Source organism: Lepidochelys olivacea, assembly GCF_965140295.1.
Source record: "Lepidochelys olivacea isolate rLepOli2 genome assembly, chromosome: 2".
Taxonomy (NCBI): Eukaryota; Metazoa; Chordata; order Testudines; family Cheloniidae; genus Lepidochelys; species Lepidochelys olivacea.
In genome coordinates, this window is record NC_140412.1 from 159,655,023 (window position 1) to 159,682,083 (window position 27,061).

At 42.1% G+C, this 27,061-nt stretch overlaps 1 protein-coding gene across 12 annotated transcripts in view; it reads right to left on the bottom strand.

The window, feature by feature from the left end:
* LOC311516291 (poly(rC)-binding protein 3-like) overlaps positions 1-27,061 on the bottom strand; it is a 723,448-nt gene that overhangs the window by 173,732 nt on the left and 522,655 nt on the right. The window contains exon 1 of one of the 12 annotated variants that reach the window (XM_084620202.1): positions 25,776-25,937. The exons of the other annotated variants lie outside the window; for them this stretch is intronic. The gene's annotated coding sequence lies outside the window, so the exon portion shown is untranslated. Of the gene's footprint in view, positions 1-25,775; positions 25,938-27,061 lie in introns of those variants that run through there. 12 annotated transcript variants of the gene reach the window in all.

Below are 27,061 nucleotides of genomic sequence, written 5' to 3' on the forward strand. Positions count from 1 at the left end.
TGTTCTTGTGCTATGGAAGGGTTTGGCAGCCACCAGATGGCAGCATGGGGGACTGTGTTTTTAGGAGAAGCACAAAACTGAGGTCAACTGACCGTGTTCCATAGATGCAGGGTTAACAGGGCCCATCCAGCAGAGAGAAACTGAGGATAAGGCCTAGAAGAAAGAGGCTTTACTTCCACTGGAGTGTCTTATCCTTGATTCTTTTAATTGCTATGGTATGGCTGACCTGAAAACTTTTATTCCTTCAGGCAGCAACAAATTGTTTAATAAAAGAGAATTAATTTTTCCACTTAACCTTGCTGAGCATTTCTCTGTCTGTAAAGCTATATTCATTACAAAGCAAGTAAAGGGAGAACATTGTGCAGTACCTGAAGAGGTGTTATACTTGCAGAGGGGCACTTTCCTCCCTACATTAGAGAGCTGCTCAGTGGTAGTTATATCCATATTCTGAACCTTGACGAGCTGAAACTATTTAACAGCCCTTTCTGTTCATCCCCAAAGATGCACAAACACTCTGTGCTCAGCCCAGGGCATGTAGAAACTGTCTACGCTCACCAGATACCATAGCAGGCCAGCTGACACTAATCCCCCTGGGCTGCTCAGATAAGAAGTTAAGAAAAAAAAAAAATGCACAGCTCTTCTCTCTTGCTGACAATGTGACCAAAAGTAGTATGCCTGCCTCTGACTTTCCTATCAACAGTGCTGTAAGAGCCTATAAATACAGCAGGGGCGCACACTTGTGCTGCGGAGCCCACTTAGCTTGGGAATCCTCATTCCCTGGCTCCTTCACCCGATGCCAAATAATGCTACTGGATTGGAGCAACGCTCTTGGGCATTCAGAAAGGACTTGAGCAACGTGACAGCATCTGTTGTTTCAGAAACACAAACAAAACAAAAAAAGTGAAACTAAAGCTTTTGATTAGGAACCAGTTGGTTTATTTCAGCTTCAAGAATCCTCTCCCCAGACATAATTTTTTGGTTTCCTATTGCACATTTTTCTGTTACCTTTTTACACCCTGCACTGCAAACTTCCTGGGCCAGGCTACTGCTCTCACAGTACGTCCAGTTCAAAGCAACAAGGACAAGTGCTTACAGGATGAAACTCACCCTCAGGCAGTGCTGCTGACACCACACCGCCTGCCCCCAGCCAATGCTGAACTGAACTGCATGACAGCTCCACGTACACTGGCACTGGGGAGGAACTAGAGGTTTGCCATGAAAGGGGCAATCAGATCCATGCCTACACAGATCCAATGGCTGGGAACCCTTGCTGAGAGGTAAGAGCCACTGTCTGAGCCCAGAGGTTGGAAGAGTGGCTTTGAATGATTACAGAGAAATTGACTGCCTCTCCCTGCGTCACTGGGAGGACGTATTCATTTCTGCCCAGTTATGGTCTGAAGCCCACTCGCTTCGGCTCTGTGTGGAGCAGTGCCAGGCTGGGCACTCCACCCTTAGGACCCAGTGCTGCTCTCATGTTCTGCCACTGACTTTAATGGGCACAGGCTTGGTGAATAATAGTAACACCCGACAGCATTCATTTTGTCACTAATCTGAGGCCACCTAGAACACTTAAAATGGGTCTCTAGAATTAACATAACTATATAGTCAGAATGGAAATGCCTGTCATTGGCAGGCACCCCAAACATGGCAAGAAGTAGCACATTTTAGAGACAACTCAACACACTAAAAACTTTTACCTGAATTATGATGAAAAATTATTCAAAATCATTGTATGTAAACATCTACACAGAAGGATATTAAAGCATCACTTGAGATAGTCTCAGCTGAGGATAATGAACCACATTCATCCCTGGCATAGACGCAGATGGAAGCTACTAAGAAATATGCCCATTTAGGCCAAGGCTAAAATTTGGCCAGGAATATTAAGGAACAATCTGTCAAAATATAAGCTCATCAAGCAATGTAAACGTGTCTTTATTTAACAGAGCATTTAGTTTGGATGGTTTGGGGATTTTGGTAAGCAAGGAATAATTTATTATTATTAGTTTTAAGGTAGTATTTAGGCATGGACCTGGTATGCATTTCGCTAAGTGCTGTATGAACACTCCTCAGGAAGAAAGTTGAAATTCTAGTAACCCTCCAGGTGAGAGCGATTCAAGATGTCAGCAACACAGTTAGAGGCAAAAAGTTTTCCCCGATAAAGACCTGGTTCTACTCCCATTGAAGTCATCTGGAATTTTGCCATTGCCTGCAATGGAAACAGGAGCTGGCCCTAAGGTTTTTCAGTAAGGATTCCTCCTTGTTCTCTTCCCATTCCAATCAAGAGTAAATATCCTTAACCACAGTAGCCTAAAATAATGCCCCAGGGAAGAGCAACGCCACTGCAGCAAGTGTTAGATCAAACAGCATACATTTTGTAGAGAAGATTATTCATTGTGAAAAATGTAAATTACATAGAAAAATTCAACAATTGTACAGTTTAGTTTTTATTTCTGTAATAGTTTTAATGAGAAAAGCTGTGATTTTATTTAGTGACTACAGGGGACCCATATGATTTTTTTTGCATATATATTTTAAAAATCAACCCAAAATTGAAGTGTTTGCAAAGCTGAGGGGTAAACCTAATAAGGTTCAGGAGGTTTGGTGTAGTCTGGTTCAGAACCTAAAATGCTGTAGGCATAGTACAGTGTCTAGTAGCAATCAAGCTTGCAGTGTTATTAGAACAGGCTCTCATGGTACTTTCTGCATCTGGTCAGATATGAGAATGACTTCTCTCTCTCAGTATTTTAACTCTACTACTTTGGCTCTCACCTGAAATTGGAAAGCAAAAGGACAGAAGCAGAGTGGAAAGTGGCCTAGAAATGTGTGACGTTGGCAGCATGCTGCACAACACAAAACAAAATTTACATCTCATAAGTAAAGTTGTATATGCTTTAGGATAGGATAGCAACTGTACTAACCCAAATCAGTAGCTATCTAAAAGTAGCAAAGAGACTGAAAGTAGGTTTGGTATTAGATTGGAAACTCAATACAAGCTTGCAGTTTCTTTTGTTGGAAAAGCCACTGTACAGAACCCTAATGTGACCACAAATGGAATATTACATGCAGCTCTGGCCTCCACCATTTGAGAATGATATAAAATAACTAGATACATACATAGACGGGCAACAAAAGAAGGGCAACTACAATGATCCAGGGATTGACGGATAAGACATTGATTATGAAGGTAGACTAAGGAAGTTAAAATTACATAATCTAAAAAAGAGGATTGAAGAGAATAAGACCACCGTCTATAAATACCATCAAGGCAACAATGTAGATAGAAGAAGAGAATTATCTAGTCTCAGAAGATGATAGGACAAGAAGCAATTGCCTGAAGCTAAAGAAGGAAAACGAGGATGAAAAAGTCTTTGCTAAGTATCTGAAAAAGGTTTTTTTCCCTTAAGAAGTAACACCAATTATGCAATAAAATAGATAATCAAGGAAAGTAGTTGAGGAACCACACTGCAGATATTCAAGAACAATTTAGACAAGATGTTACTGAAAACGTTTTAGTGAATAGTCCTAAGCAGATGGTTTGCATTTTGAACCAGCTTGAGCTTTTTCAGGGGGTGGTGGCTTTATTCTTGCACAACAGTTGCATTATTCTGAAACTCACAAGTGGGATGATCACCCTGGCCAAGTCTCTATCCAATAGGATGATGTACAATCTATTGGTGTATTGCAGACAGAATTGGGTGGGTTTTGTTCCGCCATCATAGCTATTTGGAAGTCCAGTAGCACTGACAAATTCAAGAAACCCTAAGCTAAGTAAGGATGGATGTAACAACCTGGTAGATGCCCTTGATATTGGTGGACTGTTACTGGAGAGGCTGTTTCTTCAAAGTGCTTTCCTCTTCCTAACAGCATGATCTCAGACTTGCATGGGCTCAATTACATCCAGCTGCTCTTCATCCAGGCGCTGATCAAGGCATTAAGAAATCTGGAAGATGGTGCTGTTTAAGTCTGATGTAAAGGACACAATGAGCTAGCGTCATCTGCAATTTACTGACACTTCAGCATGTGTTGTCTCACCAACTTTCCGTAATGTCTTCAGATGGATGCTGAATAATATGGAAGAGAGGACTGAACTTTGTGGGAATCTGCAGGCTAGGGCTTACGAGGTGTTAGGATCCAGCCATTTCCGAGTGTTCCCATTCACCCCTACAGCCTTTTGGAGGTAGGAATTGAGTACAGAACAAATAGCATAAATGGGGCTTTCAGACACACACACCACCATAAAAGTTACAGAAGAACATCTGGTGAGCACAAATGGCATCTCATAGACAGCAATATAAAACCTGCCTCCAATTAATCTAATAGAACAGCTGCAGTGATGTAACTGCACAGTGTACAAACAACCATACACCTAATAATGTTAAACACACTCTTAGCAACCCTCCCAAATTACAACAGCGATATGTAGAAGAAACAAGAACATTTTCTATTTACTAGAATTGCTGTTCACATTGTGGGGAAATTTTCTATTTGAGTAGGCAACTCTCATTAATGTTAACATGAGCACTGCCAGAAGAATATAACCCCTTTGTACTGTATGCATAGCTATTACAGACATTTAATCTGTAATGGAAATGCCAAAGGCTGAGTTAAGGAGGGTGCTGCAGTCCTGTCACTTACAAAACTTTCATGGTATGTCATTTACACACACATAAGGGCTGCACAATCATCATTAGACCAAAAGAGAAAACAGGCAACTGTGGCAAATGTAAATATCTGTATACAAAATCCAACGTATTTGCCCTTAAGTTTCTTCTGCCTATTTCTTTGCCAGTGATGATTTTAATTATTTACTGTATCACACAACTGTGGCTAAAATACTACTATGGTATACTGGATAATATACCAATGCTTTCCAGGAAGCATTATTCAACAACCAGTTAAAAGCATATTTGTTTAATCTGATTAGTCCCTCCCAAAGGCAGACGTAAATATGCACAGCTTTGCCAGGTTGTTTCAGGTGCACTGGCCACCATCCAGGTTCCTGAAGTGCTGCCACAGGATATATCTTGTTGTGGTGTAAGTCCCCCTTTTGGTTTGCACCAGAAGCACAAGGGCCATATAGAGTGGACACAGTTTTGAACAGGAAGAAAATACTCAAATAGAAGATTACCCTTTAAATATTTCACTATTGGATGTTTCCCATAGCACTAAAGCATTCTCTGGGTTAAACTAGGAAGTCAACGGCCAATCCTGAGCACAGTATAAAGGATGACATCCCTAAGATCTGCAAGGCGGAGACCTTCCACATGTGGATTTCTCCCATGGATCCATCCGACACGGAAACGTGGTTCAGTCATCTCTCCGACACCATTTCTCCTATCCCAGAACCCAATGAGGCAGGATCCATGAAAGGATGGGGGACAGGAGTAAGAAGATGAAGGGACTGTGTGGCCCTATATTAGGTGGGGTAGGGCCTATGAAGCACAGTCCCCAGGGACTGGGGAACTCCAGACAACCTGCAGTTGCATTACCTGTATTACAAAGCACTGCCACAATGAGAAACTGCCCTGAAGCAGTGGCCAATGGAAATTGCTGGCAGTGGGGAGCCTGGCTGTCATGAAGTTGGGGTTTGCTGGAAGGAGGAAGCACAGAGTTGGCAAAGAGGCATAGCGCTTCTGCTTGGATAGCCTTCCAAGGAGGGGTCCCACCAGAATTTTCCTAAGGAAGGGGCTGGCACATTTATGTTCTCGCTAAGCCCCCTCCTCTCTTTCTGGAGCAGACCTGAAAGTGGAAGAGGTGGAGGAAGCTGAGTGAGGAGATAGCAGTCTGGGTTTCTGGGAACTGGGAAGCCAGGTTCAGGTGGTCCCAGGGGCCAGAGCCCCAGGATGAGCCACCGCGCCTCTTCTCCAGGCCATGTTGGTTGTTTTCCTCTACCCTCCCCCTCCAGAGAGAAGAGGACCAGCCAGGACTATGGCTAGAGGGGGGTGTGTGGGAGGGTGGGGCCCTTTGCTTCCCCTGCCCTTTGTTGCTCCCAAATACCTCCAGATCCTGGGAGATCCTCCCTGCTTGTGGGTGGGCCAAGAGTAGGAGCAAACCCCATTGCTCCAACAGACTAACGAAGGAGAAACTCCACAAGGGAATTCTTATGGAGATTTCCTCCTCATGAGCCCCCTCCCACAAGGTTTACCATAGGACAGGGCTGTCTGAACCTCAGCTTTTCATAAAATCATTGGCTTTAATATCTGAGTAAGGGCTAGGTTAAAATTTAACACAATCCTCAGAATCTGGTTCCAAGAAGCCAGGGACTTGGGGTAAAAGAATACATCAAAGTAGCCAATTTAATTGGTTTGTTATGTGAAATAGTAACCAGATAGAGTGCACTAAAATATATCAGTAGTGACAAGTCTAAAACTATCATCAACTAAGAACACAGAGTTGCAATACTTTAAATTGCCAAAATATGGTATTTGGGGCTCGTCATCCTTTTTAAAAAGACTTTTATGGGGATGTTTGTGTGTACAAACTGCTGAGAAGAGGGAGTTTTAAACAAATACATGGGCCTTGCATAATTATTACATATTCCCAGATTAAAAATCACAATTTTAAAGAAGAGATTTATTTTAATGAATATAGCTAAATCGATCCCTTTTATGGATAAGACTTATAAAAGAAAGAAAGATTGTCACAGGCAACTGTTACTCTATTCAAGACTGCGGACACAAAAGCTAGTCTCATGAAATGAACTACAAAGGCAGTTTTGTTTGTTTCTGCAGCTACTATCTAACCACCTAAAATATATCCTAATAGATAGTTCTCAATTAAAAAAGCATATGAGTGCACACAATTTTCTGCTTGCTGAGGGTTCATGAACAAGGCTGCTTTTCTCAACGTACTGAAGATTAGATAGATTATCTGCCATGTTTCCTTTTGCAAACGAGGTTTGTGAAGTTTTAGAGTTTCTACCTCTCTAGCCATCTGAGATAATATGATTGCAACATAAAACATGCCGGACCAAATTCATCACTACTCTAACTCTGTTGGCACCAGGGAAGAATTTGGCTCATTGACTGTAGAAAGTATTTGCAGTCAGACCTGATCTTACACTTTGCATATTAAACATTCTCAAAATAGAGAAAGAAGCAGGTTTTATCCCAGGAAATCTCCATCTTTTATTTCATTGTACATCTGACGTACATTATACTGTAAACAAATAAATTACATACAGTGGAATAACAATAAACGGACACATGTTTAGTCTACTGATCTGTAAGATAAAATAATTGCCCTCCCGCTCCCCTCTTAGTGCACTGGAGCATTTATAGAGCTCTGCTTCATGGTCTGCAAGGGTGCGGGGGTGCAGACTCCTGTATACACTCTGCAAATCCTACCCCCTATAGTATAACCTTACTGCTTCTGCCACAGTAACACTCTTTGTGGCCACGGAGGATGGAGCAGGATTTTGCCCCACAAGCAGTGTTTCGCTATAACTGAGTCCCCTGTAAATGAGTTCTATTTTACTTGATTAAAAATATGTTTAGATTAGGACTTTAATCCTCACTCTGTGCTATAGAGCACTGCAGATATTTTCATTAGTCTTTTCTTTTCTATGGATTGAAAGACGCAGCTGAAAACAAGGTTTCTTTGGAGAGACACAGGCCAAAGGAAACAATTCAGAAGAGGCATTAGCAAGATGGAGGGGGCACATCTGCTCGCTCCCTGCTCATTTTTATATTTTTATTGTTTATTTGCTTCTAAAACAAGGAGGGCTGATTCTGCTCCAACTCAGAATTCACAACTGCCATGTTATGGGTTGCTAACCATTTGAAATCTAATCCATTTCAAGAAAAAATCATTTCAAATACTTCACCTGCTCGGAATCCCTGTGTTTTACAACATTTTCCTAAATTTTTTAAAAATTTTGTTCTCTTTCCTGTTGCTGTGAGAAAGTCTATTGTTTGTGAGAGTCTCTCTTAATGATGATAAAGGGGAAAACAGAGAAACTGATACACAGAGTGTTGTACATTTGACAAAATAAACACAAAGGAAAAAAAAATTTCTTTCTGTCTTTCAGCTATGGTAATCCTGCATGTTAGTTGTAACAAGAGTAGGTAAATATGTATGGACAGAGTGTGAGTTTTAAGTTGACATGGTCTTACATAAAATGGCTGTGGAATTGTGTCAAATGCGGTAAGCAAATAACTAAAACAAGAAGCATCAAATATTTCAGCAGAGTATTTACTATCTGAGAATCACTAGTAAATTCAGAAAGACCACTAGAGTTATTGGACTTCTACTATGTACTGTTTGAAATATAAGTATTTAAAATAAAAAGAGCCAGACCTTTGGTAGCCATTTTGAAATCAACTTTTTAGAGCTTTTGCAAGAATCAGTTATTTATTTTTAATGTAAACTTGCACATTTAGGTCCTAGTCCTCCACAGAATTAAAGTGGACTGAACTTTCTGCACTACGGGCCTGATTCAGCACTACTGCCATGAAGGAGAGTTGAACATTTACTGCAGTTAGAGTTAGATCAAACCCTGTGAGTCATGGGCCCACTGGTAGTGCATAAAGTTGAGCAGGTGCGACTGTAAATCTTGCAGAATCAGGGTCTGAGAGTACTGGGCAACGGAAGATTCCAAAATGAAATATATGTATCACTTTCAGTAGCATTTATGTGTTTCACTGTGACATTAAATTCCACCTAGAGAGTCAACTCTTCAAGGTAGGGATATGTCTTATTTACTAATTTGTCCAGTGCCCGGCACATTGAGGGTGCTTAGGGTTGCAAACTTTCTAATCGCACAAAACCTAACACCCTAGCCCTGCCCCTTCCCTGAGGCCGCTCACCCCGCTCACTACATTCCCCCTCCCTCGGTGGCTCGCTCTCCCCCACTCACTTTCACTGGGGTAGGGCAGGGATGTGGGATGTGTGAGAGAGTGAGGGCTCTAACTGGGCTGTGGGCTCAGGGGTGGGGCCAGAAATGAGGGGTTCAGTGTGTGGCAGGCGGCTCCAGGCTGGGGCAGGGAGTTGGGGTATGGGCTCTGGCTGGGGATGAGGGGTTTGGAGTGCAGGAGGGGGCTCCAGGCTGGGGCCGAGGGATTCAGAGTACAGGAGGGGGCTGCGGTTTGAGGCAGGGGGTTGGGGTGTGGGAGTCGGTGAGGGCTCTGGACTGGGGCTGGTGATGAGGGGTTTGGGTGCAGGAGTGGGCTCCAGGCTGGGGCTGAGGGATTCGGAGTGTGGGAGGGGAGCTGTGGGTTGAGGTAGGGAGTTGGGGTGCAGGAGGAGGTAACGGCTCTGGGCTGGGGGTGTGGGCTCCAGGCTGGGGCTTAGGGTTGGGGCACGGGCTTACCTCAGGTAGCTCCCAGTCAACGGTGCAGTGGGGCTAAGGTAGACTCTGTGCCTGTCCTGGCGCTGCGCTGCGCCCCAGAAGCGACCAGCAGGTCCGGCTCCTAGGTGGGGGGGCCCAGGAGGCTCTGCACGCTGCTCTCGCTCACAGGCACTGCCCTCCCAGCTCCCATTGGCTGTGTTCCCAACCAACGGGAGTGAAGAGCTGGTGCTTGGGGCGGGGGTAGTATGCAGAACCCCGTGGCTCCCCTGCCTAGGAGCTGGACCTGTTGGCCATTTACGGGGCGCAGTGCAGTGCCAGGACAGGTAGGGACTAGCCTGCCTTAGTCCCGCAGCACCGTCAACCGGACTTTTAACAGCCCAGTTGGTGGTGCTGACTGGAGCCGCCAGGGTCCCTTTTTGATTGGGCGTTCTGGTCAAAAACCGGACACCTGGCAACTCTAAGGGTGCTATGGGAAATGTTGAATAAAAGCTGTCCCTAACTATTTATCCCAAACCATTTTCTGTATCATTGAGACTCCCCCTAATCCCCTCTAATTCTCCTTTCCCACTATCTCCCCTATCTCCTCTCTTTGGAAAATCCACATAGAAATACATCAAAAGGCAACGGGCCTGATTTTGTACCCACTCACACCAGCTTTACGTTGGAGTTACTTCTGACTTACACTTGTTTGAGATCAGAAGAGCCTTTACTGCTGCTCCCACAAACAGTACTGGTTTGTCTATCATGTTGCTGCACTTATGTGCAAGGCTCCATGTTTGTCACGGAGGTCACGGATTCTGTGACTTTCTGTGACCTCCATGACTTCTGCAGCAGCTGCTGTGCCTGGCCTGGGGGCTGCCTGAGCAGCTCAGGCAGCCTCTGGGCCAGATGCAAGGGTTGCTGCTGGGGCAGTCTCGGTCCCCCCTTCCACCCTCCAGAAGCAGGAGTTTGGGTGTGGGGGGGCTCAGGGCTGGGGGTGTGGGGCCGTGTTTACCTGGGGGGGGCTCCCCAGAAGGGCAAGAGGAACTCTCCTCCCTCAGCTCCGGGCAGCCTCTGCCGGCAGGCACCGCCCCCACAGCTTCCATTGGCCACAGTTCCCAGCCAATGGGAGCTGCAGAACAGGGGCTTGGGGTGGAGTGGAGGCAGCATGGGGAGCTCAGGAGCAGGGTAGGGAGCCTGCCCCAGCTCCACCCCCCAAGCACCCGCAACGCCCCCCTCCTTGGCCGTCCCCCCCTGAGCTCCTGCCACAAGTTTTAGTCAGGGGTATATAGTAAGTCATGGACAGGTCACTCACAGGCCGTGAATTTTTGTTTACTGCCTGCGACTTTTACTAAAAATACTCATGACTAAAACGTAGCCTTACTGATGTGTAGATCAAACTCAGTAAAAGGATTAGATGGTCCTCCTGTTGGGATTTTGGACAAAAGGTGGAGAAGGAGTAATGTCCATCAGGGAGCCAATAGGCAGGGAAAGTACCAGGCGGCACTGTAAATGGGACAGTATTCGCCTGTTCTTTGCAAGTAAGTTGGTGTTACTGGCAACTGACCTTTAGGTGAAAATATTGACTGCAGTGGAGTAATATTACTTGTTAGTTATCCATTTGCAGTACTACAACCCCTACACATTTTGGTGAGAGGCATCCATTGTTTTATTTCTCATGCTATTACAACACTGATAGCATAGCCACACATAGTCTGATCGCATAGCCAATGAATCACTCCAGCAAATAATGAAGAAATATGTTTTGATAAAAATTGATAATTGCTATAGAGAAAATGAAACAAAACATCAATCTGAAAACTCCCCTGACATAAATAGAAAACAGAGCTGTTCCTGTTGAAACTCCCACCAGACTTATTCACTAGAAACAAGTTCTCAGAAAGAAGACATAAAAGAAGTGCAAACCTAGCCAAAGCAAATTCATTTTCTTTCAAATTTACACAAATATGTGCGGAAATTTTATTTTTAAGGCATCTGCCCAGCTCCAATAAATAAAAGTGTGTAAAAACATTAATGTAGTATAATCATGAATAATGTGCTTCAGTAAGATGACAGTCATGGCTTAAAATCACAGTGAAGGGAAGTTTCCAGTGAAGTATTTCAAACTGTTAAGAATTAATGCGTCTTTGAAATCAATACAGACAAATAAGGATTTTTTAAAATCTACTAAGTCCTCCACAAAATAATCCAAATATAAAAAAAACATGTGTCTAAAACATCTGAATTACATTAGTGGCAGAGGGAATAGAAAGGAAATGCACTTTAGTTGCATCTGTAATCTTTTATGCTCATCTAATATCCTCTGAAGGTATTATTTAGACAATATATTTCTCTATCTGGCAAGCTCAGTCATATTCCCACAGCGTGCATCAGATTTTAATGCATTTTAACTATGCTGTTAGAGGCATACAGAACTAAAATGTAGGTGACATTTTATTAGTAGCTATAGGCAAACCCAGATCTGGCTACTTTATTATTTATCTCCCTGTACATATGTGATCTGGTGCTTTTAACTTTATTGACTAATATTATGCACCAGAGAAGGGACTCCTCATGAAGGGAAAACAGAAAGGTCACAAGGTAAAAGAAAACTCCATTTTCATCATAGCTTTAATGTACTGCTCCTAAGGGAATTCCAGTTGCTTTAGAAAGGTTTAGATATATATGGGTGGGCCTCTGTTGCTCCTGAGCCCACTAAAAGCCTATCCATCTGTGCACAATGCAATGTAATAAAGGCACAGTAAAAAGGATAGCTTTAACTTGTGTACATTATCTAAGTAAAAGCAAGTCTGTCCTGCAGTTTATTACCATGTCTATAATTACTTTACTTGCCCCCCCCCCACATCCCTAAAATAAGGTTAATTTTTTAACATTAAGTGTGGAAGGCATAAAAATGTTACATTGCAGCATGATATTCTTTCCAATAATAAATGGGATTTTCTGCTACAATGAATGGGGGAACCTGAAAAGGTTTTATTGGGACAAGACAAAAGGTCAAAATCTAAATCTCATAGTAAACTGGGAGGAGTGGTAGATACGCTGGAGGGGAGGGATAGGATACAGAAGGACCTAGACCAATTGGAAGATTGGGCCAAAAGGAATCTGATGAGGTTCAATAAGGATAAGTGCAGGGTCCTGCACTTAGGACGGAAGAACCCAATGCACAGCTACAGACTAGGGACCGAATTGCTAGGCAGCAGTTCTGCGGAAAAGGACCTAGGGGTGACAGTGGACGAGAAGCTGGATATGAGTCAGCAGTGTGCCCTTGTTGCCAAGAAGGCCAATGGCATTTTGGGATGTATAAGTAGGGGCATAGCGAGCAGATCGAGGGACGTGATCGTTCCCCTCTATTCGACATTGGTGAGGCCTCATCTGGAGTACTGTGTCCAGTTTTGGGCCCCACACTTCAAGAAGGATGTGGATAAATTGGAGAGAGTCCAGCGAAGGGCAACAAAAATGATTAGGGGTCTGGAACACATGAGTTATGAGGAGAGGCTGAGGGAGCTGGGATTGTTTAGCCTGCAGAAGAGAAGAATGAGGGGGGATTTGATAGCTGCTTTCAACTACCTGAAAGGGGGTTCCAAAGAGGATGGCTCTAGACTGTTCTCAATGGTAGCAGATGACAGAACGAGGAGTAATGGTCTCAAGTTGCAGTGGGGGAGGTTTAGATTGGATATTAGGAAAAACTTTTTCACTAAGAGGGTGGTGAAACACTGGAATGCGTTACCTAGGGAGGTGGTAGAATCTCCTTCCTTAGAGGTTTTTAAGGTCAGGCTTGACAAAGCCCTGGCTGGGATGATTTAACTGGGAATTGGTCCTGCTTTGAGCAGGGGGTTGGACTAGATGACCTTCTGGGGTCCCTTCCAACCCTGATATTCTATGATTCTATGATTCTATGAATCTCAAGTCCCAACAAGTTAGGGATAAATGGAATAACCAAAACTGGCACACATGTAAACCAAAAAAAAATATTCACCCCATCCCCCTCTGAGATATAAACTGGCAGAGAGCAGTTATATATAAAACTTCCTCATACAATTGGATATCATTAAATAAGAAATAAAATTATAAATATCTTTCAGTAACTTAAAGGAAGAAACCCGTAACTCAATATTGTAGTTTTCTCAACATCCTAGGCTACAAAAACTCCTTCGAATATGGAAATCCAAAGTGAAGGTTCCTCTTGGAATGCTAGTGTCCCTGAGTGGTGTCAGAGTGGAGATGGAACCTAAGGTGCAGGAGCCTTTACTGTCTGAATGAAAACACCTACCTCTGTAGGTCCTGGCTCACAGACTCAAAGGCTGTAGCAGGCTCATCAACTGTTGTGGCCTAGCCACCACAGAAGACGACAAAGCACCACACTGAGTGGGCATGGCTTACATTGTTGATAGATTCATATTATAAGGCCAGAAAGGACCACTGTGATCACCTAGTCTGCCCACAAGCCACAGACCTTTCCTGAAATATTTCCTAGAGCGTTTTCTTTTAGATAAACACCCAATCTGGATTAAAAGATTTTCAGTGAAGGAGAACCCACCAGAATCCTTAGAAAGATGTTCCAATGCTTCACTGCTAAAAATGTGCACCTTATTTCCAGTCTGAATTTGTTTAGCTTCAGCCATAGGATCTTGTTATAACTTTGTCTGCTAGACTGAAGGAATTCCACTCCCTCCCCTCCTGTGAGCACTGGGAAGGCACCTCTGGCTCCCACCCCCGGAACACCTGCCTGGGAATGGGCAGGTGGGGGGGGGAAGGTGAAGAGCCCCTGGATTTCCTTCCCCAACCTGGAAGTGGGGGAGAGGACCATGTTCCAGCTTCCTTCCCCCCAGTGCTGGGAAAAGGAGAAGAATCCCAAAAGGAGCAGAAGTGAGGTGGGGGAGGGGGAAAGGGTGAACTAATGAGGGATGCGGGGGCTGAACTGATATGGAACTGGGGGGAGGGGCAGGATTGATTTGCAGGTTGGGGCAGAATTAGTTGCTGGGCAGGGGATGTCCAGACGTGGCGGACAGAGCTCCTGCAGCAGGGTCAAAATCACCTTACCCCATTAACTTGGGAGCAAGGGCAATGCTAACTGTCTGATTCATACATTGAGGATGGGGGGAGGCAGTTCAAAAGGTACATCTGAAAACACAATATGATCTCTTTTTTGAAAATCTCATGATTTTGGAGCCAAACTCATGATTTTTGATCTCTTGAGGTTGGCAATACTGAGGCTGAGATCAAGAAAAAACTTATCTTAGTTTTTTGATATGCTAAGCAGATTGAGTGCCTTAAGAAAGCTAACATCAGAAATATGGAAATTTGCTGTTAAAGCCACCTAAACAACCTGACCTCTGCCCTGCATCACCCTGTCACCAAACAAACACACGTACTTAAGGTATCAGTGACTCTGAAAAATTATCTAACTCCCTTACTCTTTGCACTGCTGCTACGAACATCTCCTTTTGTCAGAACATATTAGCTATTGTTGGAGATCATGTTAATTGTACACAGTCTCACACTTCCTAGATGTTGAATTCAATTCTTATAAAGTATACTGTCCAGAATGACTTATCTAAATCCCTGATCATAGGAAAATAAATGTAACTTTTCTGCTACTGCATTTGATGAACTTTTCATAACTGCTACAAACCCACGGTTACTCACTTTTTCTAATGCTTTTTTCTTTCTTTTGAGTGATTTCATTGTACTTAACCATATAAAAATAGCTTTATTTCCTCCACTCAAAGCTTTGCTTTTCCTTGGTATCATTTATAGTAAGTCACATTTGTGTCTCTCTAATAATCTAATACATGTTCATAAAAAACTATTTTTCTGCTAGTCTCTATTAGAAAATACTGGATAATATTAATCATGATTTACTGTCCCTTTGGTCATTAACTTAAGCCATGATAGTAGAATGTCCCCTCTGGCCTTAGCAGGTCAGGGACTGTGGGAGGGGAGGGGTGGAGTGTTGATTTAGTAGGTAGGGGGTTGACCATTCCATCGGATCTTGGTAGGAAGGAAGGTAACCCACTGGCACCTGGGTCCTCCTTTTCTTCTAGTCTCCCTCCCATGTAGGGATTATGTATGAGGTGGGGCTGGGGCCAATTCAGGGATGTGAGGGAGCCAATTGGCTCAAACAAACATACCTCCCCATCCCCAACCACCTCCCAGCAGTCGTTCTTGATTCTGAACGCTGCCCAGCCCTATAGGTGGTATAGCGATCAGAGTTGAGTCTCTGGGCTTGCTGTGAGTCTGACCAGATCACCTTCTGTGGTCAGGAAGGAATTTTTTTCCTTGGAAAAAGATCGGCAAGTTGCCCAGTGGGTTTATTATAATTTACTTTTGTTCTTCTTTCTTCACAGCATCCTGGAGGACTGGTAAGTGGGCATATGGATGAGAGAGAGTGCCAGAAAAGGTGGGGGAGGAGAGGTAATAAACATCAAAAATATTGTTGCAACTTGTGGCTGGTGTCCAGTGCAGGTAGCAGACTTCTAGGGCTAGCTCCTGGGGAAACCCTGAGCAGGTGATCGTGCATGTGTGTGTGCGTGTGAGAGAAAGACTTAAATCTCCACAGCTGCCACTCATTTATACCCTCATTCCCCCTCATGGATCAGTAGTGGGAGTTTGCTACCAGGGTCCCTCTCATTCCTTGGTTGTATGATATGAGGTCTTTTAACCCTGCATTGGACCTAATTAATGCCTGGCAGATTGGAGGGGCGGGGTGTTTCAGCCCTCCCTTCTGCATATTAAAATTAATAGAGTTGCAGCCTGCCACTTTAAATCCATTCACATGTCTCCTGTGTATCCTGATCAATTCCCTATCCTTTACAAACTACTGCAGCCATTCCTTTTGTGAAGACCAAATACAATAGATCTATATTTTTAAAAGTAGACCAATGATCGGAGTTAATCAAGTATTCTGTGTTTCAAGGTGGATGGAGTCAACTGATGGCTTTTGAAAAGTTACCTATAAATAGGGCTGTGCCAATAGATCATTTTTCAGTTCACAGGCCATTTAATAAATAAATAAATAAAATAATTCAGTGTCATCTAATTTTTTTGAAATGTTTGGCAAATTGAAAAGTCAAAACAAATTTCATTTGGGTTGAACAAAATGTTCCCCAACCCCCATCCCCATGTGGCCCTGCACCCCCACTCCCATTCAGTCCATCCCTCCACTAGCCTTTCTGAATCCCAGTCTGTGACCATCTTCCCAGCAGCCTCATGTGCCCCACTCTGTCTGTCCTGCCCATATGTGAATCCTCACCTGGCCCTGCGGGCAGAGCACTGTGAGGAATGCAGCCTCTGCTCTCTCCCTATTGCCTGTCACAGCTGGTGAGTGGCTTCCCTCTGGCACCACAGCGGCCCCTGGTGGGCAAAAGGCATAACTGCAGTGCATCTCTGGCAGAATCTATTTTCTACAGAGAAAAAAAAATCTGCAGGGGACATGAATTCTGTGCATGCACAGCGGCACAGAATTTCCCCAAGAGTACCAGTAATACTGAGTTAACTGCTGCTTTTCTCTCAGAATGCATAGGTAAATCGGATCTAGAAACTATAGCTTTCCACCAAGCAGATTTTCAGTGCAATGCATGTTCAATGAAGTGAGTGTGTTGTGAATTTGTGTGCCTTCAATACAGTAAGTGTGGATTTATCCTTAGGGAAAAGTCCAATAGAATTTAATAGGGATTGAAACAATAAAAGTTTCACAGAAATTCATCTAAATTCTACAGAAATTGTTCTAAAAACCTATAGAATTTAATATCCTTTCTTATGTTTTTTTGAACCTTACTACAGCTGATGCATAGTTCTATATCTAGGGCCCTACCAAATTCTCTGTCCATTTTGGTCAATTTCACGGTCATAGGATTTAAAAAATCGTAAATTTCATGATTTCAGCTATTTAAATTTGAAATTTCTCAGAGTTGTAATTGTAGGGGTCCTGACCCAAAAAGGAGTTGTGGGGGGGTTGCGGTGCTGCTACTCTTACTTCTGCGCTGCTGCTGATGGTGGCGCTGCCTTCAGAGCTTGGTAGCTGGAGAGCAGCAGCTGCTGGCCAAGATCCCAGCTCTGAAGGCAGAGACACCGCCAGCAGCAGCGCAGAAGTAAGGATGGCCTGGTCTGGTATTGCCACCCTTACTTCTGCGCTGCTGCCTGCAGAGCTGGGCCCTCAGTGAGCAGCCACCACTCTCCAGCCTCCCAGCTCCAAAGGCAGCAGCGCAGAAGTACGGATGGCATGGTATGGTATGGCCACCCTTACTTATGTGCTGGTGGTGGTGGGGAACCGCTTTAAGAGCTGGGCGCCTGGCCAACAGCCACCACTCTCCAGTCACCGGCTGCCCAGCTCAGAAGGCAACACAGAAGTAAGGGTAGTAATACCGTGCCCGCCCCCCCCCCATAACCTTGTGACCTGCCCTGCAACTCCCTTTTGGGTCAGGACCCTCAACTTCAGAAACGCTGGTCTCCCCCATGAAATCTGTATAGTATAGGGTTAAAGCACATAAAAGTCCAGATTTCACAGTGGGAGACCAGATTTCACGATCCATGATGCATTTTTCATGGCTGTGAATTTGGTAGGGCTCTTTCTCTATTGTTTGAATATAGAATGATTCAAAATACCTACAGAATTATTTTCTATTAAATTCTGTAGGACTGTTCCATAAGGGTAGGCACATGTTTCACATCAATGTTAAATTAAATACAAGGTCTTAACCTGAAATCAGACAAAATTAGTTGCTTTTAACAGCCTATGGACCATGTGCTACCAACAGATCCACACTGCAATTAGATCTTTTTAGATGGGATTCCCCAGGCCCTCAAAAGTTCCTCCAACAGGCACAGATTCCCATATACACAGGTCTTCTCTGTAGGCACTGGCAGTCTCAGAAAAGTGTGTTTTTCTTCAAAGAACATGGAGTTATGTACACAAAACACTAACTAGCAGTGAAGACACAGTATGAAATAGGAGACTGTAGAGCCACATTTTTTAGCACGTGGCATGCCAACAGCTTAATTTGTGCTCTTGAGCTTCCACAGATACGTAGTCAGCACTGATTTATCTGGCTCTATACCATTCTATATACATCACTTACAGCTAAATCAGAGATCAAAATGCAGAATCTAGCATTTCAATGCATCAGGCGGACTTCTGACACTACTTGAAGGCCTTTGGGCCCTAAGCCAGTGACTGGTTACAGGTACATTGGCATAAATGTATATGTGATAATGTGTATTATATGGTAATATCGGACATGCTATTTAAAGGAAATAGAATAATTTTTCTTCGAATATCACTCTGAAATATCAGAGGATGAGAACCACCTCAAAATATGACAGATCTTAGAGTCTCTTACTTAGTCTTTACTCTGACAAATTCCACTGCATTTCATGGGACTCAGCTTGAGGAAAGACCGAGTCGTAATAAACTGAGTAAGAACCTCACAATTCAGCCTAAGGTGAATATAAGTAGAAAATTAATTTGTAGTTAAAGTTCAAAATTTTGGGAAAAAGAGTATAATTTTCTGCACATTTTCAAAAATGCAATGTGTAAATAAAGACATGAAGTGGAATTTATGCAGTCAAAATGTAACGTGGGGGAGTGGTAATGTAGTATTTTGTGGCATGTGTCTTAACAGTTTTAGGTGGCATGCCTATTCTGAAAAGCAGGTGAGGGACAGGATTTTCACTTCATTAAAATAGATGCCATAAAATACTGAGTCATCTACCTCATGATTTTAAAATACATGGTTAAATTTGGAGTCATCCGACTTATCTGATGTTGCAAACACTGATGGGGGCATTGGACTGCTGTATGAGAACGGTTTCTCAGATTTTTTTTTAATTTTTTTAAACCGTTCACAAGTATACAATATGTGCTGCCCATATATTTATATTGACATAGGCAGCCTGTCCATTATCTACACTGGATCCATAGTTATCAAAAGTAAATATTGTCAGGACAACATACCCTGCAACAATTTTTGGAGTTCATTGGAACCCTGCTCTTTCATCAGAAATTTAAGTGCTTAACTAATAATCGCTACTCTTATTCTGAACCAAAATCAGAGAGCTAAACACCTCTAAAATTGGAGAATCAAAACCTGGATCTCAATTTCACATTTACCCTTACCTCTACCAACCAAAATCCCAAACCCACAAGCCAGCAGAGTTGGAGGTTAAAGGGTCTGTTACTTCAGGCACAAGGAGCAAAGTATGTATTTCTTAATCTAGTTTATTTTAATTTCACATTGAGGAAAGCTACAAACAAATAAAAATAAAAGCAATTAGCCTCCTTAATCAGCTTAATCAAATATAGTCAGATCTTACTGGAGCTGGGGTGGCTGGCTTGCAGTGCTGAGCTCAACCCGGCATGACAATTATTGATCAGAGGGGCTGTGAGTTTAAAAAGGGTTGTGTCTTTTTTAAATATTATAGTTCTTTATTACGCTTTGTTGCTGTTCTATATCCATGTTCAGTGTTCCAGTGTAGGCAAAACTTCCATTATAACTTCCTGGCTAGGTGTTGACACCCGCCCACGGCCATTCTAATGAGATCCTAGACACGTACGAAGTTTTTGCAATCTGAATGACAGCCACAAAAAGTTTCGTGTTTATTGAAGGCCTGACTCTAACCTCATAATAGGGTTTCAATTGTGGATAGATTTTGCGCTGGCCTCAAATGGTGCGGATAGCATCCAAAGGGAGTAAGGATGGCAGGACTGGGCCCTGAATATGTTAGTAAAAACAGCTTTTTCAGGGCTTGATTGTGCAAATTGCACAAAGGCTAAACGAGTGCTATGGAGACACTCTGCTCCAAGGGGAGCACCACAAGGCATCCTGCCTTTGGGTAATGAAGCTTATTCCCTTCATGTGATGTCTCTGCTCTCTGTAGAGTGCTGTGTGCCATTTTGCCAAGTTTGCATTACATACCTGTTCTCTCTTGGCTGAAGGGGATGCATATTCTGCTGGGCCCTTATGTGGGCTGTGCTGTTGGTGATGGCTCCTTGCAGTCTCTACCACACTGTATCACTCAGCGAAATCCTGAATTTAGCATGAATGGCCAGTCCTCCTTGCTGCCAACAAACAGATCTATGACTCTTTCCATTTCAAAGTTGATAAAACCTTTAGGGAGTACTCTCACTGTCCTGTACACACTTCTGAAACCCTACTTACTTCACACGTACGTGGGGTTCGCTGTGCAGTATTGGGGAGCCAATGTAGTTATGACATAGCAGAGCAATTGAAAAAAAAATCCATGCCTTCCTTTGAGTATCAATAAAGTCATGCCATTTTTTAAGCTCAGGCCATCTCAAAGTTTCAAATTTTTGAAACATTTTTGTGCTGATAAACCACATTTTTCTTACAAACTGTCAAAATTTCATAATTTTTCAACTAGCTCAAATGCAAATTTTATTGAGAGGTGCTGCGAGAACATTCTCAAAGGCCTGCATACATGACAGGACCTAGGAGTAACCACCACGAGACTACCTAAGCAGAGAAGATGTTCTCAAGATAAGCAGGTACACAGTGTCTCTGCTCTGAAGCCTGCCAATAGCTTGTGGTATGGTCAAATCCTATGGTCCTTGCCTACTACTTCCTCAGGGACATGTCTATTGAAGTCAGTGCACCCAGTCTTGGTAGTTTTACTTGGTCTTTAGTCAGACAAAACTCCCAGGGCTGGCTGAGAAGTCCAGTCCAAATCTCTGAGGGGGTAGATATAGAAGGAAAGTTCAGCAGAATCTAAATGTCCTCTCTAGCCTTGGGAAAAAGTCTGATTTCAGTTGGAGTTTTGCCCAATAGGGACAGAGTGAACAAATACCTAAATTGGCCCATTAGGAACAAAATTATTCAGCAACATTTTCTTTTAAATTTAAATAAAAGCTTTTTATCTTTAAAAACAGGCCCCAATGTACTTATTACACTGATTTATAAAACTGGCCACTCTATAAGGAGGATTTGGGGGAGTTGAACCCAAATCAAAATGCCTAAGAATATGTATGGAAATGTTTGACAGAACATAGAGTTTCAGAGTCCAGGTTAATACAGTTCAGGCCATTCATATTGTAGAGATTATGATTCTGTTTGGCAGGAAGTTTGCATTATATTAAAGTGTGAATTAATTGACCTAAACATGATTTTTTGTGGCTGAATCAAACATTTCTTACTGATGGAGTTTCATATGTGATGTCTCTGAGTATTTTCATAGTCTTATAGGCAGTGTCTAGGTGCTTAAACACATTATAGTTTTTTTCCCTTCAGCCAGGGGTTCTGGAACTAGGGGTGCTCGGAGTGGGGCAGCACCCCCTGGCTTGAAGTGGTTTCATCCTATACAAGATTTACAATTTTGCTCAGTGGCTTTCAGAACCCCCCACGCTATAAAAATTCTACCAACGCCACTGCCCTCAGTTAAAGGTTAACATTAATAAATAAAACAAAACACAAAACAAAACAAGCCCTCATACTAGATGGATGTCTGTTACAAAGTATTTCTGCTGAATTTTAATCCAAAAAAGCAGGATTTAGTGCTGGTATTTTTTAATTAAAATCCCCATCACTCAGCTCCTTTTTTGTCCTATGGTATATCTATCAATCAGGAAGAATTACAGCAGGATGTACCACTTGGCAGGAGGCCATTCTGTCCCCTCCACCAATCCTGCCACAAACTTTTTTCTTCTCCCACACCCACCATTCATTAACTAAATGTACTGAATAAACCTGAACATCTCAACTAAATCCTATTGACCCTGGATTTGCTGCTTAATGCTAAAACCCAAGTGACCCATATTTCTCCTGTTGATACTTCTATCACTGACGGCAGCCAGCACAGAAAAATATCTCAGTTACATTAAAATATTTAAGGAACAAGATTTACAGAACTCATTATTCAATCTTTCTGCTACTGTTCATGAACTTTACATAAGCTCTTGCTTCTTGTGTGGATTCATTCTTTCCTTTGGTGCTTCATAAGCAACAAAGTGCATCTGTTGCTTAGCAAATGGAACTGGCAAAATGCACTTATTAATATGATAGATTTGGATTTAAAAAACAACATTGTCTTAAAAATTCTGTGCAACTATATTTCTGTGCATTCTACATGTTCCTGCCAGAAAGAGTTATTAGAATTTACAGAAAAATATAATTACAGAAATACTTTATTTTCATAGGAACTCACAATGAATTTGCAGCATTAAAAACTGCTATTTCAGTTTATTTTTAGACTTCACCGTGGTTTGTAATTAGTGCAATTGCTATCTTTCGATGTTTATAATCATTTGCTTTGCTGCTTCCATATACGTAACAGAGACCTCTGAAGGTTATTCGGAATCTCACGCCTCCTTGTTGCGGAACCCACCCCATGCACCCACCTTGTAACTGTTACATCTGATCTGCCTCCGCCTCCGCTGCCAATGCCTCCCTCTGCCCTTGATAACAAGCATCCTGATGCTCACTTCCCAGCTCTGGATCCTTTATGCAATAATCGTCCAAAAAGAACCCATAGCTGACTTCCCTCCCAGCTATAGAAACCTCCCACAATAGCACTCAACAGCCCTTCATCCTGACCACCCTTAATTGCCAAAAGCTGTCATTACCCCTCACTCTGACTAGCACTCAACCTTCCTCCTGCAACTTCTCACCAGTGCGTACTCTAATATCCCTGGCCTAATATCCCTCCCCTTTCTCCCAGCTTCTGAAGACCCTCTTCTCCAACCAAGTGTCCCATGCACCCACAGCCACTTGGCCCCAGCCACGTTCCCTGGTAGTTTTGGAAGCCTCCCACACTGTATACAGGTGTCTTCTCTTCCACGATACGTGCAGCATGGAAGAAGCTTGCTGCCATCTTTCCCTGCCATAAGAGTCTGGTCCTTAGTAAAGATGGAGGGCCCGATTCACTCTTGTGCTGCACCAAGTACAAAGTGAGGGCAACTTGGGTACAAATTATTACCATTCAGGTATAGTAACTTTTTGTACCTAATTTTCAAGGATATAAATGACTACACCAAGTGCAGGGTAACAGAATATGTCTCATAATTTGCAGGGGACACTGACAAAGCGTTCAAAACTTTATCTGTATATTATTCAATGAACAAGCCAGTGTTGTGAAATTTTGTACTAAAAAAATACCAGCCAAATCAGTTCTAATTAATGTCAAACACAAATCCCCTCACAAAGGCCTAATCGTAAACGGAATTCTGAATAGCATGGGCCACATCCTGAAGTCCTGACTCAGTTTATAACTCAAATCCTTCTTCAGACAAACCTTTGTGGGCATAAGAACTGAGTAAAAAGGATCTATCCCTATGGCAATTAATAATGCACTAAAATTAAAAATTATAAACTACCTGAAAGAAAATCAAATCTAGCATTCAGGGTATGGAACAGACATTATGCACTAAGAATATTACCAACATGACTACTGTGAGGCCGTTTAAAATAATGATGCTTTCTTATGCTACTATTTTTCTTGCTAATATCACTAGCAGTGCACTTGCTGGGGTTTTAGCTTCTTTAAAGTACAGAAAAAATATGTTCATTCACTTAAGAATAAACATTTAATATAGTCACATCTCATTGCATTATCACCACATACAGTATGCCAAGTGTTAAAATACAGTTCTTGAGGGAACTACCAGCTATTGATTTTAACATTATGAAAAAGTTCATAAAGTGATGAATAAGAGGCCAGCAATTATAAGGAACAGTATTGGTCCAGACAAGAAATACATCCACCTGAATACTTATTTTATGACATATTTGTGGATTGGGATGATAAATATACAGGGGATCTTCTTTCATAGTGCACAAGCTATATCAACTTGTATAACTGCTATCGATATTCTTCATGTACCTTTACTAAAGATGTGTCGTTACTCCTCAACATGTTTTCATGTTTTTCTCTGACTAGATTTTTTTTTAATACAACAGCTGCATCACTAAAAGGTTTTTTAAAAATAAACTGCAAGTATCCATCAGAACTATCCATAAACCCTTTATTAAGCGCTTGTTAGGTATGGCTGGTTCTTAGAATCCATTTTGAATAATCCAGTGACAGTGCTGGAACTTTGCACCAGACACGGAGAAAAGCAGTGGACAAATGGTTTACCAGTTACTTGACTCCATTTTTCACTATCGTTTCACTTCTAAAAACTTCATATAAAGAAGGAAATAAGTGAAATAGCTGGGTCTGACAAAGGGATAATTTTGTAATAACACAATTCATATTTCTTTTTTAAATTTGAAGGCACGCATGCACAGTCATTGAAATAATTTTCTGCTGTGACTTGACTTCGTTGAGCGTAATTTTACACTAGATCATGTGGCTATTAAATATTCAGTTCATATATATTGTAAAAAATGATCATCAGGAAGCAGATCAAATAAACTATCTTCAGAAATACAAACATAACAGAAATCATATGGATATATTTAAACATAACAGGACTGTTTAAATATACAGCATTAAAAATAATTCAGATCTTCAAGATGCTTATATGAAATTATATAACAGATGTGTCACATGAATTTAAATGTAGTTAGCCTTAACGGTACAGTTTTTCCATCCTAAAAATAATAGTTTGACTTTTAAAAAATCCAGAGACCTACGATGATTTTATTACCATTATTATAACATTTTTGTTAATTTGCTGAATAATACTGAATTTTCCTTAAGTAAAATAAATATGATGTAAGAAGTTGTACTTTTTCTTTATTTCTCTTGTCCAATGTACAGCATTAGACTATACAGTTGTTTACTTAAGTTCATTCATTAGTAAGGTAAAAAAACCCCAAGACTTTGGAATGAAATATTAAATATGTTCATGTAACTTCAAATGAAACCTCCCTATGTGAAAAAATATTACAATTCACTTGATTTTTTACTGTAATGCCAGTTTACAATATGTCAAAAACTTCTTAGCCTCTGCCTTTCTAATCATACCACTACAGCTCGTGGTTTTCATAGCGAATAGCTTGCTCTTGCCTTTCCCCGTTTCACATTAAACTTACAGCAAACTATTATCGGGGGTGGAGGGGGGGCTCTAAATGGTGTTACAGTATTTAAATTCTCAAGCTGCAGACTCAGGCTGAGTTACTCACCAAAATGAAGCACACATATTTCCAATGACAATCCCTAATACATATTTTAATGTAGCACACTTGTCCAGATGATAAGCCACACATATAAAAACATCTCCATTCAAATCACTTTTCAAGCAACTTGTTAGTTTAAATCTTTTAAAGATTTGCCCATTGTTAGGCTGCCCTAGTCATTCGGATGTCACCAGTAATAGTCAGCTAGATAAACAAAACTCTGATCAGAATCATAATGCATATGGGACAGCAAATAAAGCAAGCTGAGTTTCAGTCTTCAAGCTTCAAAGAAACGTGTCCTTCAATTGCAATCTAACTCCTGAAAATAACATACCATTTCTAATACTAAAGATTTTCAGCTAAAACCCTCTACATCATCTGAACAAATAAATCTGACTGGTAGAAGTACTGACCTGCTGAGCTGCTCTCAAAGCCCGCACTTCAAATGCAAAGCTCAGCCACAGTGTCCGAACAATTTCCTTCTGCACAGTTATAGTGAGTGTGGTCCCTCTATTTGTCTTCTGATTCCAAGGGTGGACAGATGGCCGGGAGCCCTGAGCCCTACTGGAATGAGGCAAAGCTTTGCTTTTTTTTTTTTTTTTTTTCTTTTTTCCCCTCCCTCTCCTCTCCCCTGGTTTAGCCCTTGGCAGATAAGCCAGAGTCAGGCACAGTGAGCTCACCACACCCCTCCACCAATCATTGCAATTAGTGCCACATGAGAGGAGCTTCTGCCCAAAATCTGCTTAAGAAAGGGCCAGAGGGCAGGGCAATCTCCTTTGCTCAACAATGACCAGAAGCTGCTATAAATATCCAAACAAAAGCACTGTCAAGGCCTGGAATGTCACATTCTAATGTGATAAAATTGTAAAGACTCTCTCAGTGTACAGCAGGAGTACAGAGAAATAAATGAGACAGAGATTAAAAACAAAACCCACCCAAGCATAGGACATATGAACATGCTATCGAAGTTGTCATTTCTAGTTATAGATTGCTATGCCTCCATTAGTTTTCTTGTGTAGGTACTATATAACTCACTCAGTAAATCATGTGTGAAAGCTGCTAACTAATATGTATAGGTATCAGAGCACATGTCCACTAGATAACTGACTTAGGGTAGCAAGTCGGATCATCTGTGGCCCCGTCTTCCACAGTTGCAGTTGGTTATGTCATGTCAAAAATGACACGTTTTCCATAGCTTGAACATATTAATATGAGATTCACTTCCATAAAGTTATTACTGTGCTAATAAACTACATACACTGTTGTATGTTTGCTCCCAGGATCAGGACCTGAGTCTCATCCCACTTACACCACTTTTACACCAGTGTAACTCTACTGACTTCACTGCCACACTAGAGTTACACCAGTGTATGTGAGATCAGATTCTGGCCTTTGGTTTTGAACTATATTGCTGGATAATGGGACTTAAAACTAAATTACAGATTACAAAAAAGGATTTAGCAAAGTGGCTCACTATACAGTGACCAGACCTAAAGCATGTACATTACTTTGCAAACATCCAGTTCCCATTGCGGCTGGTGACAGCTGCTTGCTACAAGTTGCTGGGCAATGCTTGCTGTGGGGAGGGGAGGAGTTTCAATTGCATTCCACTGCTTGTAAACCCAGCAGTCTCTGAAGGATAGCAATTTCCAGCCTGTTGATGGTAGGATGACAATAGCTAGGTTAATGTGAGGGGAAG